The 18848-nt window shown below is 33.7% G+C and overlaps 1 protein-coding gene across 6 annotated transcripts in view; it reads right to left on the bottom strand.

Annotated features, from left to right (window-relative positions):
* Positions 1-6994: 6994 nt before the first annotated feature.
* LOC140859724 (uncharacterized) overlaps positions 6995-18848 on the bottom strand; it is a 61267-nt gene continuing 49413 nt past the window's right edge. The window contains exons 1-2 of one of the 6 annotated variants that reach the window (XR_012143449.1): positions 8737-9412; positions 6995-7286 (exon numbers count right to left, since the gene is read on the bottom strand). The gene's annotated coding sequence lies outside the window, so the exon portion shown is untranslated. The other 5 variants (XR_012143448.1, XR_012143447.1, XR_012143451.1 and 2 more) reach the window with 5 other exon arrangements.

Below are 18848 nucleotides of genomic sequence, written 5' to 3' on the forward strand. Positions count from 1 at the left end.
TTAATTTGACCATTGATTATTCGAGTGAATCGTAAGTTTAAATTCGATGCGAGAATAATGCTATGATATTACTCTTAATTGAGAAGTTGACTATTATTGGTAAGATAAAGATTTAATGATAAAATATTATTTCAGGATGGGCTAAGAAAGCCTTTTATGATACTTGATTAGAAAATTTATCGAAATTGAACTGGATATATGGATTATATATAAAATGGCATATTAGAATGAATGCATATTTGGAGATATTGCAAAGAAATCTATTTCTTATTGATGAAATCGATTATGAGATTATACGATATTTATTGTGCTGAAATTTTTGATCTAAATAATAGATCTTATTTGTGTCTCTTAGAGACTACATGATGTGTATGAATTTCAATTTAAAAGTTTCATATCTAAGTTAATCAAAAAAATTTTTGATATTGTTGTTGAGGTTGTTAATGAAAAACTGCTATCTTTACATTAAGATAAAAGATTCGATTTATATTTATTCAAGATTATGAGACCCATGTGAATTTGTAATTTAAAATTTTGAATTTAGGAATTGATATGAAGTTTCTTTGCTTTTATTAATGAGGTCCCAGATTGAATCTACTATTAAATAGAGATTTGATTTTTTAAGGCTTGTATGATTGTTTTGAAAGGATACTTAATAGATATTAAGGATCGTGATAATAGGAACTTTAGAAAAAATAATGATTTAAAATCCTTATATGTTTTGATTATGTCCTAACTTGGTAGAGCATCGAAAGATTTTCTTATTGATTTTACTTATAAAGATTTTGATTTGAAATTATCAAATTGAATTGATATGAGAATTAAGATTTGACTCATATTGATTATAGTAGATCTATATGATGGTTTTGAATGTGATATTGGACTCAAGGGTTAATCAAGATTATTGTATACCAGCAAAAGTAGGAATGAGAATAGGAAGTAAATCTTTGGCTTTAATTGAAATTTAAAATTATAGATCTTTTCCATTGATAAGATAAAAAAATAATTTGATCAAAATTTTTTGGTAAACCTAAGAAATTTTGATTGTTAGAATAGAGTGCGCAGCAGAAGCATGGTGATCTAGATTATTTTGAGTAAGTCAAGAATGTTGACTCTTTGAGTTAAAAAATTTTGATAGATGATATGATTTGATACCAAAAATTTATTAATATTAGAAAGAATAATATTTTAAAATTTTAGATTATTTTAGATATCTTAATGTGATTTTCAAAAATAGTGCTTCCATCTACTATGCTAAAAAAATATTTAGCATCCTAATTCTAGAATGAGTGGACCTTTGATTTTTTATTTTTGATTTAGAATATTTAGAGATAAATTTTTTTTATCCTAGAATTAAATAATTCTCTATTTATTTAAAAAAATTGAGATTATTTATCGAACATTGATTTTGATCTTAGATGTTTATACTCAAAAGTTTATCTATGGAGAATGTGATAAAATTTATTTATAATCTTGTGATAAATTGATCAAATCATGAGCAGTTAAGGATTTTTGATGAAAAATTTGATATCTTTATCTAGAATTGAGAGATTAATTTCGATGATCAGAAATAATGATATTGATTCTAATCAACATTAGTGATATTAATCTTTATGAAATGACTTAATGATGAAGTTGCATCGAGAATTAAAATATTAAAAATTCAAGATGAGATTGAAATAGTAAATCTTCAACCTTTGAAAGCACGAATAAGAGAATATTTTTAAATTTTGACTGATTTGGATATCATCATGTGATTCATAGAAGTATGTTTTTCTGTCTTATGATGGGTTGATTAATTAAGAGTGGTAGTATTTTGATAAAAAAAATCTTATTCAAGAATTAAGATATTGATTTTCTTCTATTTATAAGAGATAGGTTTAATTTTGATCTAGTCATGAGGTATTGAACATTATTTTATAGGGAATGAGAGCATGATTTTGAAATCTTAAAAATTGAAAATTTTTGAGAAGTTGATTTTGACAATAAGAAAATGAATGGTTCTGTTTCAGATTAATATTTGATGTATTGACCTTTTCCTTATAAAATGATTTAAGAATGAATTGGTATCAATAATTAGAATAATGAAATATTTGTGGTGAGATTTTTATCATAAATCTTAAGTAAGAAATTATGAAGACTTAAGCAAGAAAAATTTTGAGAATGAAATTTTTTTTAGAGGGAAAGAATGTCATGATCCGACCCAAGTACCCAGCCCACAAAAGTCCAACAAAAAAAAAATTTACGGAAGACTCCCGTAGAGAGTCTTCTTCTCCCGACCGGCTCCTAATCGAAGTCAGAAAATCTTGCCGGAGAGGAGTCAAACTTCTTCCCTCCGACTCTATTTAAAGGGGAGACTCTTTTCCCTTCCCTCACCTGAGAATCCCGAGGTAAAAAGGTGGGGATCGCAGGAAAATCCTCGCAAAAGATCGACTCTGTGCCCATCCAATTTCCTCGTCGAAAAGCCTCACCGATGTCGAAGGTGAGCCTCCTCCCCTTCCTCTCTTCTCCTCCTTTCTTCCCATGTTGGTGTGCACGCTCGTCGGCGACCAGAGTCGTCGGATTTCTTTAAGAAATGGGTTTTGATTTCGTTTGGATTTGGGTGCCAGTGGTCGCCGTCGGTCACCAGATTTGTGTTTCTTTGGGCGGTGATCCACCGCCCTCCTGTCGATGGCCACCCCTATGCCGGCTGCGCCACCGGTCGGCCAGCCAACGAATGGATTTGAGATCCCCTATTTCGGCCCAAGGCAAGGCACGAGAAGAAGGAAAAGAAAAGAAAAAGAAAAGAAAAAGAAAAAGAAAAAGAAAAATAAAAAAAATATAGACTCTCTCTCCCTCTTTTTCTCTCTCTAATTTTTCTTTCTCTTTCTAAGTCTCTCTCTCCACTTTCTCTCTCTAAATTATCTCTCTAGGTTATTTCTCTCTCTTAAGATTTTTAGAATTTTGAGAAGAATGATGATAAATTGAAATTGATGCTAATAATGAATTTTAATCTGTGATTGTCGGACGGTATATCGACATCCACCTTGATCAGACCTAATATTTTTAAGATTCTATTTCTCATGATTTTATTGAATTATCTACTTGATAATTTCAGTATGATTTAATCGAATCGATCAGATTTATTGAATCATATCATCTAAAGAGTCCAAGATGAATTTTCTCTCTCTAAAACTATTTCTCTCTCTCTTAATTGATTTCTCTCTCTAAAAAGATTTATCAATAAATTTTTTTTTAAATATTTCTGATCTGATTCTAATGAAGAATCTTGATCCATGATTGTCGGACAACGTGCTAGTACTCATCTTGATCAGACCAAATATTTCTCAATTTGATCATCCATGATTTTGATTTAACCATGACTTGATTAGATTATTTTGATCACATCAATCGAGATATTGGACTGTGGCATCTGATTAATTTGAATTATATCTCATGAATTCTCTCTCCTTTGATTTTCTCTCTCCACTTGATTCATGAACCCAATGAAGGAACCTCAGTCTTATCACTTCAAATCCGATTTGATCTGATAGTCAAACTTTGGATCGTTTATATCCTAATTAGATTTTGATCAGATAAAATTAAATGATCGGACCAATCTGGACGATAGGATACGAGTGTCCATCAATTCTATTTTTCTTAATTGTTTCAATCCTTTCTAATTATTGAAATTGATCTTGTATAGGATTGTGGATATTTTATCATGGAATATCGCGATATGATCTATAAATAAAATTTTTGAAAAAAAATATATGAAAATATATGAATTTTTTAGAATGCATTTGAGGTAATTAATGTTTCATTTTTTTAAAATTTATCGATAAATTATAATATATTTTTTTAACATGATTTATGAAATGATGCATGAATTGGATGAATGATATTTTATTATGAAAATATAATATTTTGATATGTTATGATGAAGCATGATTGAACATATTGATTTCATAATGCATTATATTGATTGATTTCGATACTACATGATTATATATTTTTTTATCAAAATTAGAATATGAAACATAATTTATGAAGAATTCTGATATAAGAACAATATGAATTGACAACCTGACTATGTAAAGGATCCTGCCAATGGGGGCATATATGTTGTCAATTGATTTATCCTGAGAGTTTATGTCGCCAGAGAGACTAGCGATATGTCACCAGAGAGACCAGTGACAAACCGTCAGAGAGACCAGCGGTTCCGAAGAACTTTGCTGCCAGATGATTCGTAGCTCACTGTAAGAAGATACGCGATATTATGATCCTACCATAGAAAAAATATGATCATAGCTCATGGTTGATGAAAAGAACTTAAGAATGAAAAAAATTAAAATCTCGAAAGAAACTTGAATTTTTGAAAAAGAAATAAATTTGACATGAACTATATTGCATAATCGAAATTTATTTCAAATTGATGAACTCTATATGCTTATTTTCTATAAATGATTATTTACTTAAATACCTGATGAAATCTGTTGAAAGTGATTATTGCTTACTGGGCTGTCTAGCTCATTACCTTCTATTTTACTATTTTTACAGATGTTGAGGAATTAAGATGATACAAGATATGAATAGAATAGTGGTTAAAAGCAGAATCTCCATACTTTTATTTTAGGTTGAAAGTCTTATTGAATTTGATGTAAGGCCTATGGAACTTTGTTGACTTTATTGAGATATTAAAGCTGAAATTTGGATTGTTATATTTTTTATCTAAATTATTGACTAATTGTTCCACTATGAAGCATTGATATCATGATAAGATGTCTTGCATGCTTATGGAAAGAGTTTCCTATGAGTATGCAGTAATTTCTATGACCTTCGATTCACAATCTCGGATAGGAGGCGTGACAATGTGTTATCATCCTATTAATTTTTTAGATGATTCTCAGACACATAACACAAGAATGGATAGAAATTATCCATTTTAATAGTTTAAATATAAATATATGTCTTAAAATTATTATAATGTATCTGTCATATTGACTTCTAGGACATACATCTAACAGGACGTCCCTCTTATCGAGTCTGAAAGGAACTTAGCATCCCAGAGAGATAAGAGGAGAGGGGGGTGTAGCCAACTTCTTCATCCCCTTCTGAGTGAGCTAGAGAACTCAAGATTCCCGAGGAGCTTGATTAGTTGAGATAGAGGGTGGCTTGCCAGCTTGACCGAAGTAAAGTGTGGATGCATGCATGGGCATGCCACTGTAGTTGAGCTAGCTGGAAAGATGTTGGTCAAATGGAGGATAGAGAGTAGCATAGATCCAGATATTTTGACCTTCACAAATTTTTCACCATTGTCACACCATCTTTTAAAGGAGATTACGATAGATATGGTGTAGCTGAGTTACGATAGAAAGCTATAGCATTATACTATAATAGAGGTGTAGCATTGAGCTACAGTATGCATGTAATACTGGACTATGAGAGAAAGTTAAGTTGCATATGCTCCTAGGATAAATAACTAAGGTAAAGATAAAGATAAACTGATTGAATTGATTATTAAAAGATCCATATATAATTCCATTTATTTATACTAACACATGGTAACTATCCATAAACACAATAATATCCACTCTGGTAGCTACTTCCTATGTCTAATCTTTGCCCTAGATAATTCTGGTAACTGCTACCAACCATCTTCTCATCACGCTCAAGCTTGATCATTCTACAATTACTGAACTGATATTCATATCTCATTGATCTTAACTTATCTTAATAGCATGTGTTGGCTGTCTTTCCCTATTCATCCTACAATATTGTCTTCTATTTTTAAAAATCTAAGATTGGTATAGTCATCTTGGTCTTCTATTAGACAATGAGTCAAGACTTAAATCATCCAATGTAGTCTTCCACTTCATGGCCGAACCTGATCTATTAAGCCTAGATTTTCACCCATATGTGGTTCCACAATCAAACTCTATTTAGTCTTAATAATAGTCATGTGGTTCTCAACCACTCTGATTCTATGAAACTTCATTTACATGATGCTTACCTCTAGAGCTATATAGTTGAGATATGTTATAAACTATGCCTCCATATCATATGGGCCAGGGTCACAAGGGTATGTTCATCACTACCTCCTTGATACCTATAACATAAAAGTCTCGCACTTATAGCTTTGATTCACTAACCGACGGTTGTTCTTTTACCATAGTTTCTTCTTCGGCAATCCACTCATCTGTCTTCTAATTCTATTAAGAGGGTATTTGATTGGGAAGAGTGGGGATCTGAAATCGGAATCGAAATCGAAATGGGAGACTCCCATTCCAATCATTTGATTGGACGGAGTTCCATTCCGATTCCAATTCCAATTCTAGGATAGAATGGGAATGATTCAATCTATATAGAATTCAATCCCTACTCTTCTCTATAGATTTAAATTTTCATTACAATTCCGATTCCGATTCTGATCACGAACCAAACATTTCTATGAACTAAACACTCCCTAAATCTTCTTCTTCTACTATATCTCCTCATGTAGAATGCTTCAGGTACCAAAATAACCCACAAACTGCCCAAAAGATCCTCTAAATCATCTTTCTTCCTTGCTGTTCTCACGCCTCCTCCCATTCTTCTTTCCCTTATCAAGATGAGTGAGCTTGAGTATTGGCTAGCGCAACTTGTCTGCTTTGATAAACCACCTTCCGACTGATTTGCCGAATTCAAATACCATTAAAAACTAGAAGGTTACTATAAATGGGTGATATTACCGAATTGGAATACTATCACAGGTAGCTTGCTGCTTGGTTCAAGGCTTCCAAATTAGTAGGCTGTTGTCTTACCAGCTTGCCTTTGGCCAATCTTGTGCTCACAACTTCTTCAAGATGGTTTGGGCAGATTTTTCATGTTTCAAATCTTATCAATTATATTTGCACCTGAGCTCGAAGCCTGTTGCACTTGCTTTACCTCCACTACAATCGATGAAGAAGTGCAATAGCAAAGCATGAGATCAAATCATCTTCATGGGCCAACAAAGGTAAAAGGATGGTTACCCTAAGTCAAAAGAGAAGTGAGCACTCTGAGAGTGTTTATTTATTCGGTCTCGTACTCATGTAGCTATATAGCAGAAAGTAATAAAATAATTCAACCTTTTATCTTCGTCCCTTCTTGCATGCCTTTCTCAATATAATCTTCTCATTAATGGCTTGAGTATCAATATTGTTCAATATTTGGCCTATCCTTAGCAAATCAGGCTGATGATCTTTCATGTTGAGAAGAACTGGACACTTCGATGCAAAGCTAGCCAATGTTCGCTGAAGAGTGCAATTCCTGGAGAAACCTGCAAACTAGCATCCACAGTCCTCCAATAAGAATAGGATTGAGATGCTATGAAAGGCGTGAAGGATAAAATTCATCTTACAATTTATATTGGCCTATTGGCCGAAACTTCTATAGAATTTCTAATTAAATAATGCACAATATTATCATTTATCCAGCTTTCTGATTGAATCCATCACTTCTTTGATTGTCCAGCAATTATTTCATATAGCATGACTCATACTATACAAAATCCACATAAGGGTTTTTGATCATCCATAGCATTGGATACCAAATTGAATCGACCTTACATTATCATGTTGCCGTCCAACGTATAGGTCATGCACTGCATAAAAATTTTTTTGGAAGCTCCCTACGATGAGATTGCTCTGAAGTCTTTGTGATGCTAATGGACGGTACCATGAGGCCACTATATTCATATCTTTCAGTTATGGGCGAACTATCAAAGACTAATATCGGCAAGGATTTGTCAGTTTCACCGAGGATCTTTTGAACTTCTGTATGACCAACATTCTCTAGTTTTGGCTAAGAACTGAATAAAACATCCTTTTCACAAATTGGCTTTTAACTATAAAAGCAAGTGTTTCAAACTATTCTAATTTGCTTTAATTCTAGCAAACTTCATCCACGTTGTGCTTGCCTTTGGCTCTCAGCTATATAATTGAGTTGCGGTACAAAGAAGAGGTTGTATTATTTCTCTGCTATTAGTACTCCAAGTAAGAGAAAGAGAAGGGACGGTGGCCAGCTAGGATGGTCATCTCTTTCTTTCCAAAATGGTGTCCCAGGTGCTCTAAACGGCAGGATATTGATTATTAGAGTTTCATAGTTTCATACATGCAAAATTTTTTAAAAATAAGTAAGCAACGAAATTTAAAATATTTTTCAGATTAAATCTAATTTAATTCTAGCATGCATAAGATCAAATCTTCAAACCATAAATAGGATCATTATATATGACATAAGATTCAAATACAGAAATCAAATAGAGAAAAATAAATAGAGAACATATCTTGGCATGGATCAATCTTCACCGCGAACTGATGATCATGAATATCTTCCGAAGGTCCCTTGTAGCCGCACAAGCATCCGGCCTCTACGGATATCTACACGAGACTCTGATCTAATCAGAAGTTTTTTGATCTCACCGGAGTACTAGCTCTCTTGTAGAGATCGCATCTTGAAGATTAAAAATTTTTTTTTCTCTCAAGACACTCTTAGAAAACAAGAAGAAATAGGAGGATGTTGATCTCTACGCTAGAGATCATGAGAAGAACTCTTTTTTTTCTTTTCTTCCTATAACCCATGTATTAAATTTCTACAATAGAGATGAAAAAATTTTGTCCAACCTTTGGACGAAGGAGAGGAGAGAAACTCATGTCTAAATATGGACAAAAGAGAGAGAGATATCCAAACAACCAACACTTGGTTGTTTGTAAGAAAGGATAAGGGGATACATACCTCACGCTAACACCCATCACACCATCCCTCTCTCTCCTTTAATTTTCCACGCACAAAACTCCTGGGTTTTTGGCATCTCATCTGATCTCTTCTCAGCCTCCCAACATTCCTTGCAACCCATATTTAAATAGGCTAAAGGGATAAGACTTTGGGTAGGAAGATAAGAGTCCATAACGCTTAGGACTCTTAAAATTTTTATGCCGCCCATAACAAGGTTTCACGCTCAGATTTCTCACGGAAGAAAAGAAGATTAAACTCCTCCTTACACGTTAAAAGGTGATGGGGCGTGGAGTATTTGTGGCGCACAAAATCAAGGTGGTGTGGGGTTGTTTTAAGGTACATGAAAGGAAGAGTTTCAATCCATATAGGACTCTTGTTTAGGTGGCTGTTTTGAATCAAATTAAAACTCCAATCAATCCTAATCATATTAGGACCAGATTAGACCCAAATAGATGAAAATTCAAATCTGATTTGGAGTCCAAATTATTTAGATTAGATGTCACCTAATTAGAGAAGTCCTAGTCCTTTTGGGCTCTCTTTTGGTGCTTGAGTCAAACTCAATTTAATCCTAATCCAATTAGGATTTAGTACACCCATGAAAATGAGAATTTTTAGTCCAAATAGGAACTCATACATCCTAGTCTAATTAGAAATTGAGTCAAATTCAAATCCAAATTCAAATAGGAATCATTCTCTCATACAATTTAGATTATCTTATAACCCAATCAGGTTTGATCAAATCAAACCCATATCAAATCAAATTAAATTCAATTTAATTAGACTTCATATAAGCCCCATAGCTCAATCAAATTGAACCACTTAGCAATCCAATTGCTAATTAATCCTCCTATAACTCAGTAACTCTTTAGCGAGTTACTTGATTGCAACTTTTATATTGGATCAATCATCAATCAAATTGATAATCAAATCCTATCACGAATCATAATCGTAATTTAACCATTTGATCGGTCAAAAATCTCTTTTATGTGTGGCCCCATAAGTTCTATTCTATCTAGTAGTGAGATATATTGTGATCCCTATTATAATATCATTGAAACTCTTTTCAATGGGTTGAACCATTCCAACTCTGCCCACCAAGGATCATCGATCATCAAGATGATGCTTGTGAGTCTCATAATCCACCAGTGACACCTAGCAGTATGTAGTGGCAATCCAATAGAATAAAAGATGATGAACCTCTAGGTGCAGTTAACATATGATACAATCCCTCTATCGTGAGTTATGACCAGATGACAGATCATTGATAAATCGTCAAACCTCAATATCGATCATATGATAGATTCAATCAGCTCGAGTCCATATGTGATTCTATGAAAACTCTTTTCCATCAATCACACTACTATGGCCATAGACTTAAGGACTCAGCCTCTCAAATCTCATAGGACTACTCTCTTCTGCTAGGATCGATAGATTCCATCTTGATGCACACCCTACTCCTACAGTGGATCAACTATCGCCAACATCCACTACAAGAGCTCATTGAGACCTATGTTGATGTGTCAGTCAAATTCCAGCAGCTTCACTACGAGTAGTAGTGCCATCTTAGATCAAAGGACTAGTCATACAACTACAGCATCGAGAAAGTCACTAACGAATGAGCAGACATCCATGTGACTTCTTATGTTGGTCACGCTCAGTGCCAGTTATTCTCTAACAACCACCTACACTCTCACTCCAGTATCACTACACCGCAGACTCGAGATCTATTTGTCTGAAGAAAGCGATCCGTGCATTGATTTATCCAGATCAATCACCATTCCCATGATAATCCTATGACTAGGAGTAATTTAGGAATCAACCATCAATGACACATGTCTCAAATTCTCAACTCTTTAAGAATATATGTCATCATCTTGTTAATCTCTTTGATGATTCATGGACACATAAATATGAATGGTAATATAAATGCCCAATAGGTATAAAACTATGTTCTAGAAATATGATGTGTCAGTCAGAATTGACTTCTAGGGCATACACCCAACAATCTCCCACTTGCATTAAAGCCAATCTGCTATGTACCAAGCCCCATCTTCACAAGATAGGCTTTTGTCTCTGGCTAGCTAAATAACTTACCAATGGGTCATCCACATCTTATGTAGAGTTTGCTCTCTGCACCCTGTGTATTTCTACTGGAGGTAGTCATGTGTTCTACTACTCTATGTGTTTGGATATCTGGTGAGACCTAGGCTCCTTAGCAAGGGCTATGGTGCCATTGTCTTTGCAGTATAATATCATGGCATCTGATGGCACAACATCCAATTCTGCAACTCACATTAGAACCAAAATACATCCTATACATCTATAGTGTGCTCAGCTTCCATCGATCGATTATTTGGAATCTTTTCAAGATATCGATACAGGAACACACCCCATGATGTGACATTCTACCATCCACATCAGATATATAATCTGAATTGATGTATCCTTCCACTCCTAGCTTTGATCCTTTTTTAATTTAAGAACAAATTCTTAGTTCTTCTTAAGCACTTAAGGATGTTTTCACAGCAATCCAGCGCTCTCAGCCTGGATATAACTGATATCTACTCGTGACATTCACAATATTAACTATATCAGTTTAAGTACATTACATGGCATATATCTATGTCCGAGAGGGTAGCAGATCCCTCTTCGAGATTTTTATGCTGAACCTTTTCAGTATCTACTCTCTATACTTTATCTGTAAAAATATAAGCATCTAATTACATCTATCTCTATAGATCTTTAGGATGCTCGCTTTATGTCTTTTATAAAAAAATCTATATTTAATCATATTTTAATCGATGTCAGTATTAGATACCCCCACTGATCCTTTTGAAAACATATAATTTTTCATTTCTAATCAAACAATTTGATCGTATCATCAAAATGATTGTTCCAACTCCAAGAGTATTGTAGACTTTATTATCTCCTATCACAAGAAGTGAAATTCATAAGCTACTCCATATAGAAATCTTCAGAAGATATCCAGTCAGGAAAGCTAACTCACATCCCTTTCTTAGAGTCGATATCTTATATCGTCTCCATGCTCTCCATCTCCCATGAGAAATGACTTTCTCTACATCCTCTGTTAAGCATATCCAAATACCTTTTGAGGAGATTAGAGATCCTACTATATGTACAAGGTGAAGGAAGAATATACGTCTACTGGCTCATTATGAATAGGTTCTTTAGGTCCTACAGCTCATTACGCTTCAGAGACACTCTTTGAGCATAACTTTCCTCCCACTACTTCATCTTGGTTAAATAATTTTTCAAGAAGGTAGTATGTCGGATCACAATCACATTGTGATCCTATCAGAAAGTAGTATCCTAAACTCTTTTAGGATGAGCTTTATAGATCTATCCTCTAACATATCCACCTGCTGTCCTAGACACCGGCTGGACATACTTGAATTTCAAAATAATTAAGATTTAGTTCTCACCATGTCATATCTTATATGGTGTGGTATGAACAGGTTTAGAGAAAACCCAATTATATAGAAATAAAGCATGTCCTTAAAGAAACATAAATAAATCAGTAGAATTCATTATGGACCAGACCATATCTCATATATTCTCATGATTCTTCTTATCTCGTTGAGCTGAGATGTACTAAGAGCAATCCAATATGAAACTATCCTATTTTATGAGATAACTGAAAAATTTCTTTCATTGGTATTACATACTCGATTCGATCGAAATATCTTTAAGAATTTTTCGATTTATTTCTTTACTTACATCTGAATTCTTTGAACCTTTCAACAGTTTCAGATTTATATCTCATATACATACGCATACCATGACTGATCATCGGTAAAGATAACAAAGTAGAAACAACTCCTTGGTTAGCACATTATATAGGCTACACACACATCAAATGTGTACAAGGATAAGTATCTCAGTGATCTTTTTTTCTCTTGTCCCATAAGAGTAGTTTAGTCATATTTTCTTAAAGAAATGATGCACAAATTAGATTTGACTCAATAGTCAATAAGCCCATAATTCTCTAGTTTGTTAATCATTTCTTCTCCAATATGACTTAGCCTAAGGTTCTACATATACTTAAAGATTCATCTCAATTCTGGATCTCTCAGATCCAACGGCATTCACTACTTACTCAATTAAGTTCACAGATGCATCACCATGCAAATGATAGAGACTATCTCTAAGAACTAAATCCAAACGATAATCACAAAGGATGGATACCTATGGCCACAATAGCAACTGTTGTCCTATAGCCAATTTAAGAATTATTTTCTCAGCCCTCTACTTTTCCATCGACTCTATAAAAATTACTAGTCTACAGCTCAACTGGAAGAAGAAAAAATCATAAGGATAGTATTGAGCAATTTCGACATGCCTACTCTAGGTGTGTTTTTATTTCTTTAGGCTCTCCAGATATTTACCTCTGAACTCTTTCAAGGTTCCTTTGTTATCAATATTTTGATCAATTCAGATAAGATGCCAAGATGGTCTTTCATATGGTAGTTTATTATAAACTATCCATATAAATTAATCAGAGATTGTAGGATCAAATCCATAAGTAATTTCTCATGTATGGTCATGTCGAGCCTTTTAGGTTTCTTAATGTCCTCGATTATTATCAAATAACGATCATAGATTGACTGCCCATCATGCATCAGATGCACTGTGCGACTCTGATCATCTCATAACACTTGTAGATGAATTAATGTGTCGTTCACAGTGAATATGTGCTCATGCATACATTGGAGTTCATCTAACATAGACTTCAATATTTAGCACCTATCTTAACTGTCATTGTCCATCCACTCATCAAGTATGGCTCGTTGACTATGGATTGAACATGTTGTTAACATTAAAATAATCTGGTGGAGAATATTACTTAATTTTCTGAAATTAAGAATAATTCTTAAGATATAAGCCAGTCTATGTAATCGATTTTAATTAATCGATTAATATCTAGGATTCAAGTTAGATGGTTGGAAGCTGACAATGAACAAGAGAGAGCAAAGATTCTAATTGGATGTTTGTACTTATTATAATTTGCTCTAGAGACTTTTAGATGCAAAAAGAGACTCACTATTTTATCAGATCTCCCACATTCTCCAGATGGAGAAACAAAAATTCTAATACGATAACTGAATTTTTAGTGGATGCTGCGGTCCCACTGAGGCCATACACCTCACCTAACAGTTATTAATAACACGAATGAACACAGATATATAAATAACTCTTTGTTTAGATACTTCTCTAAGTATGTTGTAGCCACTTGATCTCTAAATCATGTGGGCTCACCTAACAGTTATTATCCACACTCCTTAGTTAAGTCAGACCCATCATTCACAAGCAGGTGCAAAGCCGTCATTAGGTCCCTCACCTAACAGTTATTGGGTCCAACCCCATCTTTATCTTGGAGTAAATCTTTGCTAATAGAGTGATCGTGTGTTTCCGATGCAACTGAACAACTGTGACCAATCGAGAACAATCAATCCGGTAGCACGTCTGCACATCTACAATGGTGGAAGATCTTAGATTTAATATTTATGGAGAGATTTAAATTTAGGTCTCATCTAATCGGTCATCACATGACTGATGTAACTGACATAAGCTAAATCAAATCATCAAGCAACCATATTTGAGACTCAATCTTCCAAATTGGCCAGATAAGTGGAGATTGGTGGGGGTCCCTCCGTTGCTTTCCTCAGACACCAATAAATTGGTCAGATCAGTGAACGAAACCAATTAAATAACCATCTTTCAATTACTTGTCTTAGACACCAATTGGTTAATTGATCCAAATAGATTAGCTTAGGTGAATTAGATTCGAGCCATAGGGCCAAACTAGATCCTTAGGTTAATCGATTCTACATATAGGTGTCAATCGATTCGATCAACAATAATTATATGATCTTTAGCTCTATTAATCTTACTCTAATCGACACTTGACTCAGTTTGATCAACTACTAAATTAATTTAGACCCAATATGATCAAATCAGAAACCTTCAATGTAATCAAATTACATGACCTAATTTGATCTACCCATGACCAATCCCTTATGCACAAATACTAATTTTAGATCTCAAATCTAAATTTTAAAATCTAAATTCTTTGCATGAAGAAATAAATTTTGATCTCGAAATAATTTTAGATTATACATACAAATATGTATCATATACATGAACAAATTCAGATCATAAAAATAAATTTCAGTCCTAAACATACTTTTATATATCATATATATGAATCAAAATAGATCTCGAAACTCTTTTCAGATCTAAATAACAAAACATATATCATATATATACTAAAAAAATTAGATCTAATTTTTTTTAATTAAAAATTTTAACATCGTTCTAGGACAACCATTTAGCATAACAAGTTATGCCAGGACAACCTTATGTCAGAACGATATCAAAAACTTTCGGATCTAAAATTTTTCTCTATAGATTTCAGATCTAAATCCTAATCTTATACATATGACGTGGCTCTGATACCACTATTGGAGTTTTATGATTTCATGTATGTAAAATTTTTCAAAAATAAGTATGTAGCAAAATTTAAAATATTTTTCAGATTAAATCTAATTTAATCCTAGCATGCATAAGATCAAATCTTCAAACTATAAATAGGATTATCGTATGTGAGATAAGATTTAGATATAAAAATTAAATAAAAAAAATAAATAGAGAATATACCTTGACATGGATCAATCTTCATCGTGAATTGATAATCATAGATATCTTCCAAAGGTCCCTTGTAGCCGCACAAATATCCGACCTCTACGGATATCCACACGAGATTCTGATCTAATCAGAAGCTTTTTGATCTCACTGGGGTGCTAGCTCCCTTGTAGAGATCACATCTTGATAGTTAAAAATCTTCTTTTCTCTCAAGACACTCTTAGAGAACAAGAAGAAATAAGAGGATATTGATCTCTACGCTAGAGATCATGAGAAAATTTTTTTCTTCTCTTTTCTTCCTATAACCCATGCACCAAATCTCTACAATAGAGATGTAAAAATTTTGTCCAACTTTTGGATAAAAGAGAGGAGAGAAATCCATGTCTAAACATGGACAAAAGAGAGAGAGAGATGTCCAAACAACCAACACTTAGTTGTGTGTAAGAAAGAAAGGATATGGGGATACATACCTCATGCTAACACCTATCACGTCGTCCCTCTCTCTTCCTTAATTTTTTATAAACAAAACTCCTGGGTTTTTGGCATCTCATCTGATCTCTTCTTAGCCTCCCAACATCCCTTGCAACCCACATTTAAATAGGCTAAAGGGCTAAGACTTTAGGTAGGAAGATAAGAGTCCATAACACTTAGGACTCTTGAAAATTTTATGCCACCCACAACAAGGTTTCATGCCCAAATTTCTCACAGAAGAAAAGAAGATTAAACTCCTTCTTACACGTTAAAAGGTGATGGGGCGTGGAGTATTTGTGGCGCACAAAATTAAGGTGGCATGGGGCTATTTTAAGGCACATGAAAGGAAGAGTTTCAATCCATATAAGACTCCTGTTTAGGTGGCTATTTTGAATCAAATGAAAACTTCAATCAATCCTAATCATATTAGGACCAGATTGGATCCAAATAGATGAAAAATCAAATATGATTTGGAGTCCAAACTATTTAGATTAGATATCACCTAATTGGAGGAGTCCTAGTTCTTTTGGACTCCCTCTTGGTGCTTGAGTCAAACTCAATTTAATCGTAATATAATTAAAATTTGATGCACTCATAAAAATGAGAATTTCTAATCCAAATAGGAACTCATATATCCTAGTCTAATTAAGAATTGAGTCAAACTCAAATCCTAATTCAAAAAAGAATCATTCTCTCATGTAATTTAGGTTATCTTACAACCCAATCAGATTTGATCAAATCAAATCCATGTCAAATCAAATTAAATCTAATTTAATTAGACTTCATACAAGCCCCATAGCTCAATCAAATTGAGCCACTTAGCAATCCAATTGCTAATTAATCCTCCTATAACTCACTAACTCTTTAACGAGTTACTTGATTGTAACTTTTGCATTGGATCAATCATTAATCAAATTGATAATCAAATCCTATCACGATTCATAATTGTAATTCAACCATCTGATCAGTCAAAAATTTTTTTTGTGTGTGATCTATAGGTTCTATTCTGTCTGATAGTGAGATATATTGTGATCCTTATCACAATATCATTGAAACTCTTTTCAATAGGTTGAAACTATTCCAACACTATCCACCAAAGATCATCAATCATCAAGATAATGCTTGTGAGTCTCACAATCCATCAATGACATCTAGCAGTATGTAGTGACAACCCAGCAGAATAAAAGATGATAAACCTCTAGGTGCAGTTAACGTATGATACAGTCCTTCTATCGTAAGTCCCGATCAAATAGCAGGTCGTGGATAAATCGTCAAACCTCAATATCGATCATATGATACGTTCAATCAGCTCGAGTCCATATGTAATTTTATGAAAATTCTTTTCCATTAATCACACTGCTATGGCCATAGAGTTAAAGACTCAACCTCCTAAATCTCATAGGACTACTTTCTTCTGCTAAGATCGATAAATCTCATCTTGATGTACACTCTACTCCTACAGTGGACCAACTATCGTCAATATCCACTACAATGACTCATTGAGATCTATGTTGATATATTAATCAAACTCCAGCAGCCTCGCTCCGAGCAGTAGTGCCATCTCAGGTCAAACGATCAATCATACAACTACAGCATCGATAAAGTCACTAACAAGTGAGCAGACATCCATGTGACTTTTCGTGTTGGTCACGCTCAGTGCTAGTTGTTCTCTAATAACCACCTGTCCTCTTGCTTTAGTGTCACTACATCACAGACTCGAGACCCATCTGTCTGAAGGAAACGATCCGTGCACTGATCTATCTGGATCAATCACCATCCCTATGATGATCCTATGACTAGGAGTAATTTAGGAATCAACCATCAATAACACATGTTTCAAATTTTCAACTCTTTGAGAATATGTGTCTTCATCTTGTTAATCCTTTGAATGATTCATGGACATATAAACATGAATGATAATATAAATGCTCAATAAGTACAAAACTATATCTTAAAAATATGATATATGTCAGTCAAGATTGACTTATAGAACATACATCCAACATTGATCCCAAGGAAAAACTCCCATTTGGGTGCAACCCAAGTTGCTAGTGATCTCAATCAAGTCTTTTTTGACCTAATCAAGTCCAATTCAAGTGTATTAGGGGCTATACTTAACTCTCCTCCTTTAATAACATGTTGTTATCAAAAACACATAGATCGAAATCATTGATGCATAAAATAATTTTTTTATATAAATAGATATTTAATATTTAAAAATTCTTACTGGATTGAAAAGTTCATACTCTAAGTTACATTTTTTTTTCAAAGGTATAAGATTCTTACTTTGGATGGGTTGGGTAAATAGTTTGAGTACTCGAGTTGCTAAATCATTAGTTAGTTTGATTTCTGATAACATGAACATTTGAAGAATTGTAATTGAATAAGTTGTTTCTTTGTTCGTGATAAATTCATTTAATTGGCATCATTCATTATCTTAAATACAATCTGATTTATTTAAAGCTTTATATATTTTATAGGCTTTATATGATCTCTAGAGCATCACTCACTCTAGGGTTTATGCGTTTGAGGCATGATAGAGTGGTGCCGGATGAGAAAACTCTGAATGGAATCTAATCACAAATAAATCATAAATAGATGATACATGCTAGATGCAAGGTCAACCCAAGTTTCCAAGAATATGTTCTTTCATTTTTGTTGGGTCATACAGCAACTACATAGTTCAGCATGGGGATACTAAGGTCAAATCGTATTGCTGAATCTCTTGATGAGTTGGTTAAAACTAGTTAGTCTCTCTATTCATATACAAGTCATATATTACTCATACACAAGCCATATACTATAATTTAGTCCTCCATAGTAAGGTGTTCTACCCTTTAGGTTAAGGGACCACAAGTAATCTCATGCATTTGGTTCGCACTTCTACACCTCCGTACTTTGTGAGGTGGTTTGGTACTATTGACTGCTCTGCGTAATAGTATACTAAGCTGTTAGTGTGAGGTCTAACCTTAGTGAAG

Source organism: Elaeis guineensis, chromosome 8 (genome assembly GCF_000442705.2).
Source record: "Elaeis guineensis isolate ETL-2024a chromosome 8, EG11, whole genome shotgun sequence".
NCBI lineage: Eukaryota > Viridiplantae > Streptophyta > Magnoliopsida > Arecales > Arecaceae > Elaeis > Elaeis guineensis.